At 43.6% G+C, this 11,984-nt stretch overlaps 1 pseudogene; it reads right to left on the bottom strand.

Moving 5' to 3' along the window:
* Window positions 1–1,922: 1,922 nt before the first annotated feature.
* Window positions 1,923–2,555, bottom strand: LOC102928177 (small ribosomal subunit protein eS8 pseudogene; annotated as a pseudogene).
* Window positions 2,556–11,984: the final 9,429 nt, after the last annotated feature.

The raw sequence follows: 11,984 nt of genomic DNA on the forward strand, positions 1-11,984 counted from the left end.
AAGCCAGGAAATGCCAACAGCTCTGTATTAGTCAGGGTTCTCTAGAATATAGAGTAACAGAACTTACAGAATAAGTCTCTCTCTTTCCATATATATATATACACACATAGGTGGTTTAGTACAGTGGCTTACATGCTGAGGCCCACGAGTCTAACAATAGCTGCCTATGAATAAAAAGGCTGAGGAATCCAGTAGTTGTTCAGTCCATGAGATTGGCTGTCTCAACTGCTCTTCAGTATATGCCTGAATCCTGAAGAAGTAGGTTCTAATACCAGTGAAGGGATGGACTTGCTAGCAAAGCAAGAACAAGCAGGCAAAGAGCAGCAGCTTCCTTCCTCCATGTCCTTATATGCAGACTTTGAACAGAAAGCATGGCCCAGATTAGAGATGGGTCTTCCCACCTGAAAGGATCGGGATTAAAGGATGTCTTTCTGCCTCAAAGATCCAGATTAAAGGTGTATCTACCTACCTCAAAAATCCAGATTAAAAGTGGATCTTCCCACTTCAAATTAAGCCCAAAATCCCTCACAGGTGTGCCCCTCCATTTGGGGGTTTTAGTTAATCCCAGATGTAGTCAAGTCAACAACCAAGAATAGCCACCACATACTCAATCTGCTCCTTGCTCTAACTTCCTATGAATCAGGACTTTACCTTACAAATACCTGTGGTGGTAATCTAATTGTACTGAAATGTGATTTTGATTGTATGTTAATAAATAAAGTTGTCCAGGGGTCAGAGCTATTAGAGCCATAGCAAGAGTGTGGCGGTGGTGGCACACGCCTTTAATCCCATAGATCTCTGTGTGTTCAGGGATATAGCCAGCATTGGAGACATATGCCTTTAAGACCTAGGGGGCTGTACATTCAGACAGTGACGAGGCCGTCACATGTTTGGGTTTACAACCAATGAGAAGGCAGAACAATAATACTATAAAAAAGGCGTACAGACAGGAAGTAGCCCTCTTTCGCGAAGCTGGGACAGCAGGAGAAAGGGTGAGATTTTAGCTCTGAGCTCTGACCTCTCGGCTTTCTCTTTTACATTGTTTCTGTGTTTCTTATTTAATAAGATGGTTGGTTACATCTATAAATACCTGTAAAGGGTGCCAAGGATGCTGTCCTATGATGTCCTGGTTAGTTATAAATGTGGATGTGTCTGTCAGAGATTATCTTGATTGGTAACTGATGTTGAAGGGCCCAGCCCACCGTGGGCAGCACCATTCCCAAGGTAGGTTGTCCCAGATTGTATAAGAAACCAGCTAAATGTAAGCCTGAGAACCAGTAAGCACAGCTCTTCTGTGGTTTCTGCTTCAGTTCCTGCCCTCACTTTTCCCAGTGATGGATTGTGACAAGCTGATAATATTTTCAAGATAGGTTCATTGTGACAAAGAATGCAGTGGGCGCTACTGAGTTATGCTATTCTTATAATAGTTGTGTTAAAGCAAATCACAACTATATAATAGCTAAGTGTTCATGCGTAGTATACTTTATCTTATCATATTTATTGAGGACACCCCATAACTTTGACCCTAATCTCCAAAAGGTCAATGTTCTAAGTTTTCATACTTAAACAACATGGATAGGAATTGCTTCATACTTCTTCTTTTGGGAGTCCTCCTTGGCCAACTCAAAACATCCTTTTAAAAAATTCAGTACTGAAGGTTGAACCCAGGCTTTCACATATGTTAGCCAAGCACTCTACTGTTTAGCCATGCTTCCAATAGGGGATTCCAGGCAATCACTCTACTTCTGAGTCACACTCATACCCATCATGGGGGATTCTAGGCAAGTGCCTCTGTCTGACACTAATCTCCACCCTCAGCCCTCATTTAACTTTTTATCTTGGGATAGTGTCACTAACTTCATGCTGGCCTTGAACTTGTTATCCTCCTGCCTTATCCTCCTGGGAAGGAAGAATAACAGCTTTTAGCCATCAGAGTAAATTTTTTTAGAACAATAAACACCTTTATTACATGAGCTATGGCCTTCTAGCACATTGCCATCTGCTCGGCCACACTGGCCTGGTCTTGAGGCGATACAGGCAAGAAGCTTGCCCTGCTGGAACTGCTCCTCCAGAAGACTGCTGGTTTTGGAGTTCTTTTTCCTTTCATCATTTTTCTTTTGGATTTTCTTTGATCATTTTTTGTTTAATATTTCTTCCTCTTCAGGAGTCAGCTTGGCCCCCTTCCTGCGGCCCAGGGGCAGTGAATAGTGAGACTCATACCACTGTCAGTATGGTGTGCTGTTGATAAGCACGATGCAGTTCTTCACCAGGGTCTTGGTGTGGACCAGCTCGTTACTGGATGCATTGTAGACAACATCAATGATCCTTGTTTTCCGAGTACAACACTCAGAGGCCCAGGAAAAGTTCCCCACATCCAATCTTAGGGCATGGTACTTCTTGTTGCCTCCTCGGACTTGGACTGTGTGTATACGATGAAGGCCAATCTTCGTGTTGGCAGCAGGCAGTCCCAGCTCATACTTCTGCTACTTGTGGTAGGGCTTTCTCTTACCCCCGGCCTTGCGGCGCTTGTGCCAGTTGTCTCCAGAGATGCCCATCGCTCAGCGCTGGCTCCAGACTAAATTTTAAAATTAAAAATTCAATGACTCAGGTAAGTTCTTGCTTATGTGTCTTATAGCTTTATACTACATTGTAGATTAAAGCTTAGATGTTTTAAGGATACCTACTTCTAGCCATGGTGGTACACACCTTTAATATCTGTAGCAGGAATCTTAAAAGGTCTTATTAACAAAAACAAACCCAGAGCCAGGTATTGGGGTGAATGCTGGAAGATCAGAGAAGCAGAACAAGCCTCACCTTCCTCACCTCACCAATTCTTCAGCTGATCCTATTTCCTCAGACTGGAAGCTTCTGTGTCCTCCTCCCAATGGATCTAAGCTGAACTGCTGCTAAAAGCCTAAAAGTTTAACCAGCTCTAGTTCCTGGTTTTCGTGCCTTGTATACCTTTCTGCTTTCTGCCATCATTTCCTGGGATGAAAGTCTCACTTTGTGGGATTAAAGGTGTGAGTCACCATGTCTGGCTGTTTCCAGTGTGGCTTTAAATTCACAGAGATCCGGATGGATCTCTGCCTCCCAAGTGATAAGATTAAAAGCATGTGCTACCACTGCCTAAACTCTATGTTTAATATTATGGCTGTTCTGTTCTCTGACCCTGAGATAAGTTTATTGGGGTGCACAATATATCAACCACAAGTATCTATACTCTGAAAGCTGAGACAAGTGAATCTCTGAGTTCCAGGCCAGCCTGTTCTACATAACAAGTTCCAGCCTATTCAAAACTAAATAGTGGGATCCTATCTCAAAAGCAAGGGGGATGGAGGGATGTTTATCTTATGAACTCAATTACAATGTTCCAATCACACAACAAGAGAAGCAGTATATTTTCCAAACAAAAGCTTAGTGAGAGGTACAGCATTAGTCTCCTTTTTTTTTTTTCCCAGAAATCTCTAGTCTAGTGTCTGGGATTGTAGAAGACAGCTACATTCCTGTCTCTGATACTTTATTAAATCTGGGGCAAAATATGGCTTTGATTAACTTCTATATAGAAGGCCAGCTTCACACAGAAACATGGGTGGAAAAGAAATTGTTTTGCAGGCCACTCTGATGGTTGCTTTCTAATGGCTATGACTAAATACCCAACAGAAGTACTTTAAGGGAGGAGGGGGTTAATGTTAGTCACAGTATGGCCCAGTCCAACACAGTGGAGAAGAAATGATAGATTCATGACATCAAGGACATCTACTGGGGCTCCTCACATCTCATTGAACCGGGAAAATGAGGAGAGCCTGCAAACAGTCTCTTTACCTCCCCCCCCCCCCCCCCCCCCCGCCCCGGCCAGGGTCCACTCCTAGTGGGCAACAACAATCAAGCGGCCCTATTTCCCAATGATTTCAAAACCTTGCAAACCAGTACCACCAACTGGAGATGAAATGCTTAAACATACAGTTCTGTGGGTGGGGGGGGAACACATCACATTCAAATTGTAATAGTCACTAAATGGATTCTGGAAACACACTGGTGTCTTGGATTTATCAGGGCTCTGGCCAATATGGGCTCTTCACACATCATCTGTTAAGTTCCTGATTTCCCTCTTTCTAACTGAGCTCCCATTGTTCTCTCTTGTGTAACTTTGGTGGTCTAAATGAAAATGGCCCTCACAGGCTCATAGGGAGTGGCCCTATTAGGAGGTGTGGCTTTGTTGGAGTAGGTGTGACCTTGTTGGAAGAAGTGTGTCTCTGAGGGTGGGCTTTGAGGTTTCACAAGCTCAAGCCTGTCCTGGTGGCTCACTCTCTCTTTCTGTTGCCTGATGATCCAGATGTAGAACTCTCAGCTACCTCTACAGCACCATGTCTGCCTGTATGCCACCATGCTTCCTGCCATGATGACAATGGACTAAACCTCTGAACTGTAAGCCAGTCCCAATTAAGTGTGGTCCTTCATAAGAGTTGCTCTGGTCATGGAGTCCCAGCTCATCAATAAAACTGTAAGTAAGACAGTAACTCATGCTCACCTTTATCAGTCTTCACAACCCTGACCCAGACCTTGGCTAAATCACTTTGCAACAAACTAAAGAAACTGAATGACCCTACATAGTTTTGTGGTGTTAAGACTGGGTACCTGAAATGATGCCTCCAGTGTTATGGGGGCTGGCTTTCTGTGATGCACCTGACTTTTCCATTTTCCTACACATTCATATAGTTCCCAGGAGTTCCCTGATGTGACTTCTATGCAGAAAATAATATTTCATAAAAGATGAGTAACAGCAATAATAATAATATAGTTTACATAGACATATATCACATCTCTAAGCCTCAAAAGTTACTGACACAAATACCTAGAAATTAAACCAATAGAAGATTTAGAAACAAAAATATCTTTATAACTAGCATTAATTTAGAACCATTGGTGAAAGATGATACTAAAAAAGGGTCAGTTTTATTATTGCTTGTAAATTCTTTTTTTTTTTTTTTTTTTTGGTTTTTTGAGACAGGGTTTCTCTGCGTAGTTTTGCGCCTTTCCTGGAACTCACTTGGTAGCCCAGGCTGGCCTCGAACTCACAGCGATCCGCCTGGCTCTGCCTCCCGAGTGCTGGAATTAAAGGCGTGCGCCACCACCGCCCGGCGCTTGTAAATTCTCTACGGACAATGAATTTCCATATCGCTTTCTTCTAAAGGGTGACCTCCCACCACACTACTCTTGAGATGTCACTGTCTGTTGTGCAGCTATTTCCTCTACATTGGAAGTAAGAGGAGGTTCCTTCAGACTCCAGAAGCAAACAAAACTTAACACTCAGGAAGAAAACAACTAACAAGTCTCAGGAAGTTCCTGAAACAAGAGGCACAAGGTCCCTCTCCAAGGTTATTCAAGCAGCCACAACTGCTGAGGGAAAGGGTCTCTCTGAACAGTCAAGCTGCCTACAAGTCTTTTGTAAGCTCCAGGGATTCAGCTTTCATGAGTCATCACCCCTGATGAAGTGGACTTTCTGGTGATGCCTCTGAGTTGTCTATCCTCCTGTAGGCAATCAGTCATTCATAGCTCATAAGTATGCTTATGGGTTCACCCAGTTGGAATTCAATGGACTCATTGTCTAGTCAACTTGAGTCTGTCATTGGCAATTTATCTGGGGTGAATATGTTCATTCACATCTCCTTAGGAAAAGTCTCACAACACTGTCTTCCTAACCACATACAAAACTCTATTTGTATGCTTATTCATCTCAAGTTTATGTGTAGATCTGCCTGTGTTCAAAGGGCAATCACACAGGGGTGTTTCTTGATGCAGGTTATGAGGCTGTAAAGGACTGTGTCTCTTTATGTGGCTTGCTACACACAGAAGGCTTAAGCATGGGTACTGGAAATAATATCTAAAAACAAGAGAGGAGGGTAGACACTGTGCATTATCTGTCCCTCTGTTCAGACCCACAAGTGAGTGCCTGTGTCACTTGGAAGCAGAAAGGAACCGACAACCAAAGCCTGGGAGGTTATTTCAAGAGTGACTCGGCAAAACAACAGTGTTCAATTCTGCCACTAATGAAGTCTCAGAACACAAAGTGAGACACAGATCTGCCGAACACTTGCTACAGCAGCAGTTCAAGGAAGCCTTGGCAGAACCCCAAGCAGTATCCTTGGCACAGAAATGAATCATCTCCTGGGGAATGCCAGCCTCTGTAGAAACACGACTCCTTCTGCAGATGTAACGGTTGGAGGAAGTTCTTGGAAATGGTCTTTCTAGACTCCAGGCAGCCACTTTTGCTCAGAAATATGGAAAGACTTGCATGCTTATGACTTGAGAGTGGGGTTGGACTCATTTCAGAGCCAATTAGACTTCTGTGTTTCTCTCAGAGTCAGCTGTGAAGGTTTCCCTCAACGATGGATGCTCAGTGTGGGGCACAAGACAAGGAGCGTGTCTTAGCTGTGGGTTAAATGCATCAGCCTTGGGACAGTTACCCACATCCCTGACGTTGCCCAAAACGTCCATACCCAGTCCTGTGCCCTTCCATATGCCCTCTCCCCTACAGAAGAACACAGTCTCCCATATTCACTCCTGCTCAGAGGCCACCATCTTGTCAGCTTCAAATCAACCCTGACCAAGCTTCCTCACTTTGCTACAGTCCCAACCCTAAATTCATCCTCAGGTCGTTTCTACCCAACCTTGGTTTAGTACTTCCTGGCAGAAATTAAGGTTATCATACAGCTACTAGCAAGCTGCCAGCATCCACTCTGGTGTGTGTGTGTGTGTGTGTGTGTGTGTGTGTGTGTGTGTGTGTGTGTGTGTTTCCCTTGGTATCATTCATCAGGATGCCATGTCTTGTTTTTAAGACAGAGTCTCTCACTGGCCTAGAACTCATTTAGCTAAGCACTGGCCAGCAAGCTCTATCTCTGCCTTCCCAGTGCTGGGTTTATAGGCACACACTGTCATGTCTGCCTTTTTTACATGGGTTATAGAGATTGAATCGAGACCCTTTTATTTGTGCAGAAAGCACTTCCCTGACTGATCCATATCCCCAGCTTCTAACATCCACTCCAATCCTAACTCCAAACTAGGTCTTCAGACTACAAAAATTTGAGTCTGTTTATTCCTGTATAGAGTTGGGATGGGGTGCATGGATTCAGGAAGACTTCCACATCAGTTATGACCCACAAATGAAGGCCTCATGGAGGATTGAGGCAAGCCATAACTTGCTCCAGAACGAACTTGTGAAGGTTTTTCTAGTCTTGGCAAAATACTGCCTTTGTCTTCCCTTTATGCAGCAGCAGTTAGAACACAGCCTCGTTCAGCTTCTATGGAAGCCAGTATGCAGATGTCCCAAAAATAAAAACAACAAGAGATATCCCGGAAGCCTCACCTCTCCCTGGGTCTTTACCCAAGGACCTCCAGGACGACCTATCACAGAGCTGGACATTTGCACATTGGTGGTCCCTGCAGCATTGTTTTTTCACATAGCCAAGTTATGAAACCAACCCAGTTGTCAAACAAGAGAGGAATAGAAGAGGAAAGTAGGATATGTATACACAACAGAATTTTTTCCACCATAAAAAAAAAGTTGAAGCCGGAGAGATGACATGCGGGTTAAGAGCACTTCCTGCTCTTGCAGAGGACCTGTTCTCAACACCCTACCAGAAGGCTCACAACCAACTGTAACTCTGGCTGCAGGAGATCTGATGTAATAGAGCTTGAAAAATACAAAACACAAATTAAAAATACATATATCTGAAACAACGTCCCTTGCAATAAAAACAAGACATCCAAGCTTGCTTTGCAAGCTGTGTTTCCACTTCTCCAGGGTGGCTCACCCTGACCACTCCCTCTCTGCCTTCACAGGAGAGGATGCTCTCCCGAGCCTTCACCTGACTATAGAGTGCATTTCCCACACGCCTCTCTCTGCTGCTGCTCAGAGCTGCCCCACTCTGACAGATCACTCTGAAGGCAATGGACTCTGCCCAAGCATCTCCATTACACTGGCTCCCGAAGCATTCCACTGTAGCTGAGTAAGACTGGGAAGGAGGTAAAAGGAATAAAGTCACCTGTGATAGGTGATTAGCAGATTCCCAGGGCTTCCGAACTACAGCTTTAACATGCCAAGGAGCCTCAAGGGAGAACTCAGTGCTTCCGAGGGGCTCAAAGGTCCAAATTCCCCCTGAACACAGGAAATACTGGGACATTTGGTGTGCCAAAACAACCCAGTCCTTTGGATGAGAACTGGCCCCAACATGCAAGGATATCCATGAAAGAGACAGAGGAATCCGGGATTGCGCACAGTGCAACTGGTGGGAGCTTACAGGTGGAAACATGGCCCCAGATGGCTGAAAACCCAGCCGGATCCTTGAGATTTGAGTCAGAAAGACAGATGCAGATGATAGAGACATAAACTTATAGTTAAATATAGATAGATATAGATAACACAGATGATAAAAATAATGCAGATGACACTGATGTATAGATGGATACAGATGGTATAAATATAGATGATGCAGGAATAAATGATTAAGATTAGACAAATATAGAGATAAGCATATTAATGCACACCATATAGTAAATATAGATGATATTAGTGATATAGATATCCATACAGATGAAATGGATTATGAAGATATACATGCTACAAATATACAAAAATAAAGAGAATACAGATGCTTCTAACTATAGATACAGGTTACATAAATAATAGACAATATATAGATAATATGGGTGTATAGACACAGATACAGATTCTGTAGCTATAGTTGTTATAGATAAATACAGATTATACAGATATAAGTTATATAGGTGCGTATTGATAGGTGTGGATTATATAAACATGGAGATAGATGTACATAGATGGTATAGGCAATATAGGAATTGATTATATAAATATGGATGATACAGGTAGGTGAGTTAGCACCCTCCTTCTAACAGGACTCTGCCCAGTTCACCTTAAGTTTATATCAAAGAATCAAGCACATCCCTGAAGCCAGCGGTCCAGTTGTAAAGCTCCACACATGCTGTTTTCTCATAATCGGATCATTTCCTCCTGGAGGGGAGGTTCTTTAAGACTCCGGAAGCTAATGAAACTTACAAGTCTCAGGAGGCAAGGTCATGAAACCTACAATATTTACAGGGACCCTCCCCAAGATTCTGTAAGTGTTTGGGGGAGCAACATGTGGGAGGGGTGGCATGTAGGAGAAGGGCACTAAGACTTTCTCAGTGGACCTGACTTCAAGTTGCACAGGAAACTCCAGGCTGTGGATTCCTTAAGTCATCTCCCAGGCTGTGGTGCATCTGCCTTTGAGTCACCCATGCTCCTGTGAGCACCAGCACTCCCAATAAACTCACTGGTCCACCAAGCTCATCTTGGGTAGAATGGTTTCCTTGGTCTGTTGTCTGGACTCTACTTGGGGTGAATGGACATTTATTCACATCTCCCAGGAGATGTCACACAACACAGCATGCTCTCTCTGTTGTTTGCTGGGGAAAGATGCAAGGAAAACAGTTTGGGCTATTCTAGACCAATCACCATGACTACTGCTTGTGATGGTTGGGTTTAACGTTGCCTTGCCTTTAATCACCTGAGGAAGGAGCCTCCCTTAAGGAATTGTCTTGATTGTCTTCATGGATGTGGTAAGACCAACCTCCAACATGGGCAGCACCTTCTGAGAGCAGCCCAGATTTAAAAGGCAGAGGGAAGAGTATTTATTTGCCTTCTGCAGGTTTGACCTTCCCTCTTTCCACTGAGGTGATTTATCCCATTGCTGCTGATGATGACTCCTTCACTGATGTCAGAGCCACCATTCCCAGGCTTTCATCACTGAATGAGGATCAGTGGTTCTCCAGGAATCTCCTGGGTTTGGGTGTCAGATGGGGACTGCTGAGGCACCCAGCCTTGTGGACTGAGCAACTAATGGGTTGTCAGACGACCCGGTGTGAGACAGCCATACAGGGACTTAGTCCTCCTTCAGCAGCACCCAGCCTCAAGGACAGAGCAACTTCCGGGTTCTCAGTCTCTCAGATGTGATTTAACTGTTGTGAATATTTTAACATGAGATGATTTTACAGATTGTGTGTGTGTGTGTGTGTGTGTGTGTGTGTGTGTGTGTGTGTGTACACGTACTCATCCTTTCTGTTCTGTTCCTTTAGAGAATGGCAACTGATAAACTACTCAAGATGGCTGTAGTCATGCAAAGCTGAAACCACTTGATCAGAGGTAGGCTGTAATAAGGATGAGGATGGGATACTTCATGATCACCTTCTATATGGCAGGCTACCAAAATGTAGCATCTTAAGTCAAATTCACTAAAGAGCATCACTAAAATGTGAAGTGCCGACCAAGACTAGATGTTTCTAGAATCCCTTGTTCTTTACCTTAATGTCCACGGCTCAGAAGGAGGAAGGAGATTCTTGTCATAATGTGAGACTCTAGTCTATTAACAACTCTGGGATATCACTTCAAACTCCATCTTATCTACAGTCAACCCTTTGCCTAACTACTCAAGGCCTTCTATCTAACACAGTAGTTTTCAATTTGTGGGTTGTGATTCCTACAGGGTCACATATCAGATATATTTACATTGTGAATCATAACAGTAGCAGAATTACAGTTGTGAAGTAGCGACAAAATGATTTTATGGTCGGAGGTCACCACAACATGAGGAACTATATTAAAGGGTCACAGCATTAGGAAGGTTGAGAACCACTATTCTAACACATCAGACCTGGGATTCTCACATTCAAGCAGTTCCATTTCAAGGATAAGGTATCCCCTCTACCCATCAGAGACCCCAAACTCTCCCCTGATAGATTCACATGCCCTTGCTTTAGTGTGTCTTAAGTTATTCAAATATGTTTATTAATTAGTCATCATTATCAACTTGACATCCTACCATCATTTAAATAAACTTGGTGAAATTAATGAGGCCTCTAATAATATTCATGCTCCTTGTACTAATTATTTTTTGGTGAACAAATTCTTTGTTAACATGAATAGCAATATAAATCATGCCAAGAATCAATATTTGTGTGGGAGATGAGCTTCAAAGACCGAGAGAAAGGACACACTAGCATTGATGGAAGTCAGAAGTTCTGCGCCCAAGTTAAGAAGAAAGTGGGTTCTCCTAAGGAAAGAGTTTAATATGAGCTTTATTGATGACAGGGCCAGAAGAGGAGGGTCCTCGAAAGCAAACAGAGGGTGTGTGAAAAAGCTTGTTCTGTAATCATGTCAGCTGGATCTCCCTACAAGGCAACCACTGATAGAAGCTGGGAGACACTGAAGAATGTCTTCTTCTCATCACACACACACACACACACACACACACACACACACACACACACACACACACCTGATCTCCAAGTTCTTATTGATCCAATATCAGTCGATATATTTTCTTAATGCTTTCCCCTCTAAGCTAATAAAAGCTTATACTTTGGTCTGTTTTCCCATTATCACTATACTGTCTGGTATACATCACACACACACACACACACACACACACACACACACACACACACACACACGCACGCACACACGTATGCATGCAGAAGTTCACCTGCTGGAAGTTTATCTCCCAGTGTGGCAGTGTTGAGATGGTAGACCCTTTAAGAGGCCTAATGGAAGGTAACTGGTTCACAGAAGTTCCACCCTCATGAATGGACTAATACATGGGAAGGGTTGGGTCTCGTAGGAGTGAATTAGTTCTCTCAAGAGTGCGTTATTATAATTTTAAAAAAAGGAACAACTTCCCATGCTCCCTTGCTTTCCATCTTGCAGTGAGAGCCCTTCTGTATGTGGCCAGTTTTCTTTCCACTTCTTCACTACACGACGGCACAGCCGGAGGTCCTCCTGAGAAAATCGGCACCATGCTCTTCAGATTTACCAGCTGTGAGAATCATGAGGACTTTCTTTATGAGGTACTCAGCCTTGGGCATTTTGCAACATACAGCAACGTACACAGACTAAGACGCCCCTCAACTGGGTCCACAGACAAATATCAGGG

The sequence above is a fragment of the Peromyscus maniculatus genome, chromosome 23 (assembly GCF_049852395.1).
Source record: "Peromyscus maniculatus bairdii isolate BWxNUB_F1_BW_parent chromosome 23, HU_Pman_BW_mat_3.1, whole genome shotgun sequence".
Taxonomy (NCBI): Eukaryota; Metazoa; Chordata; class Mammalia; order Rodentia; family Cricetidae; genus Peromyscus; species Peromyscus maniculatus.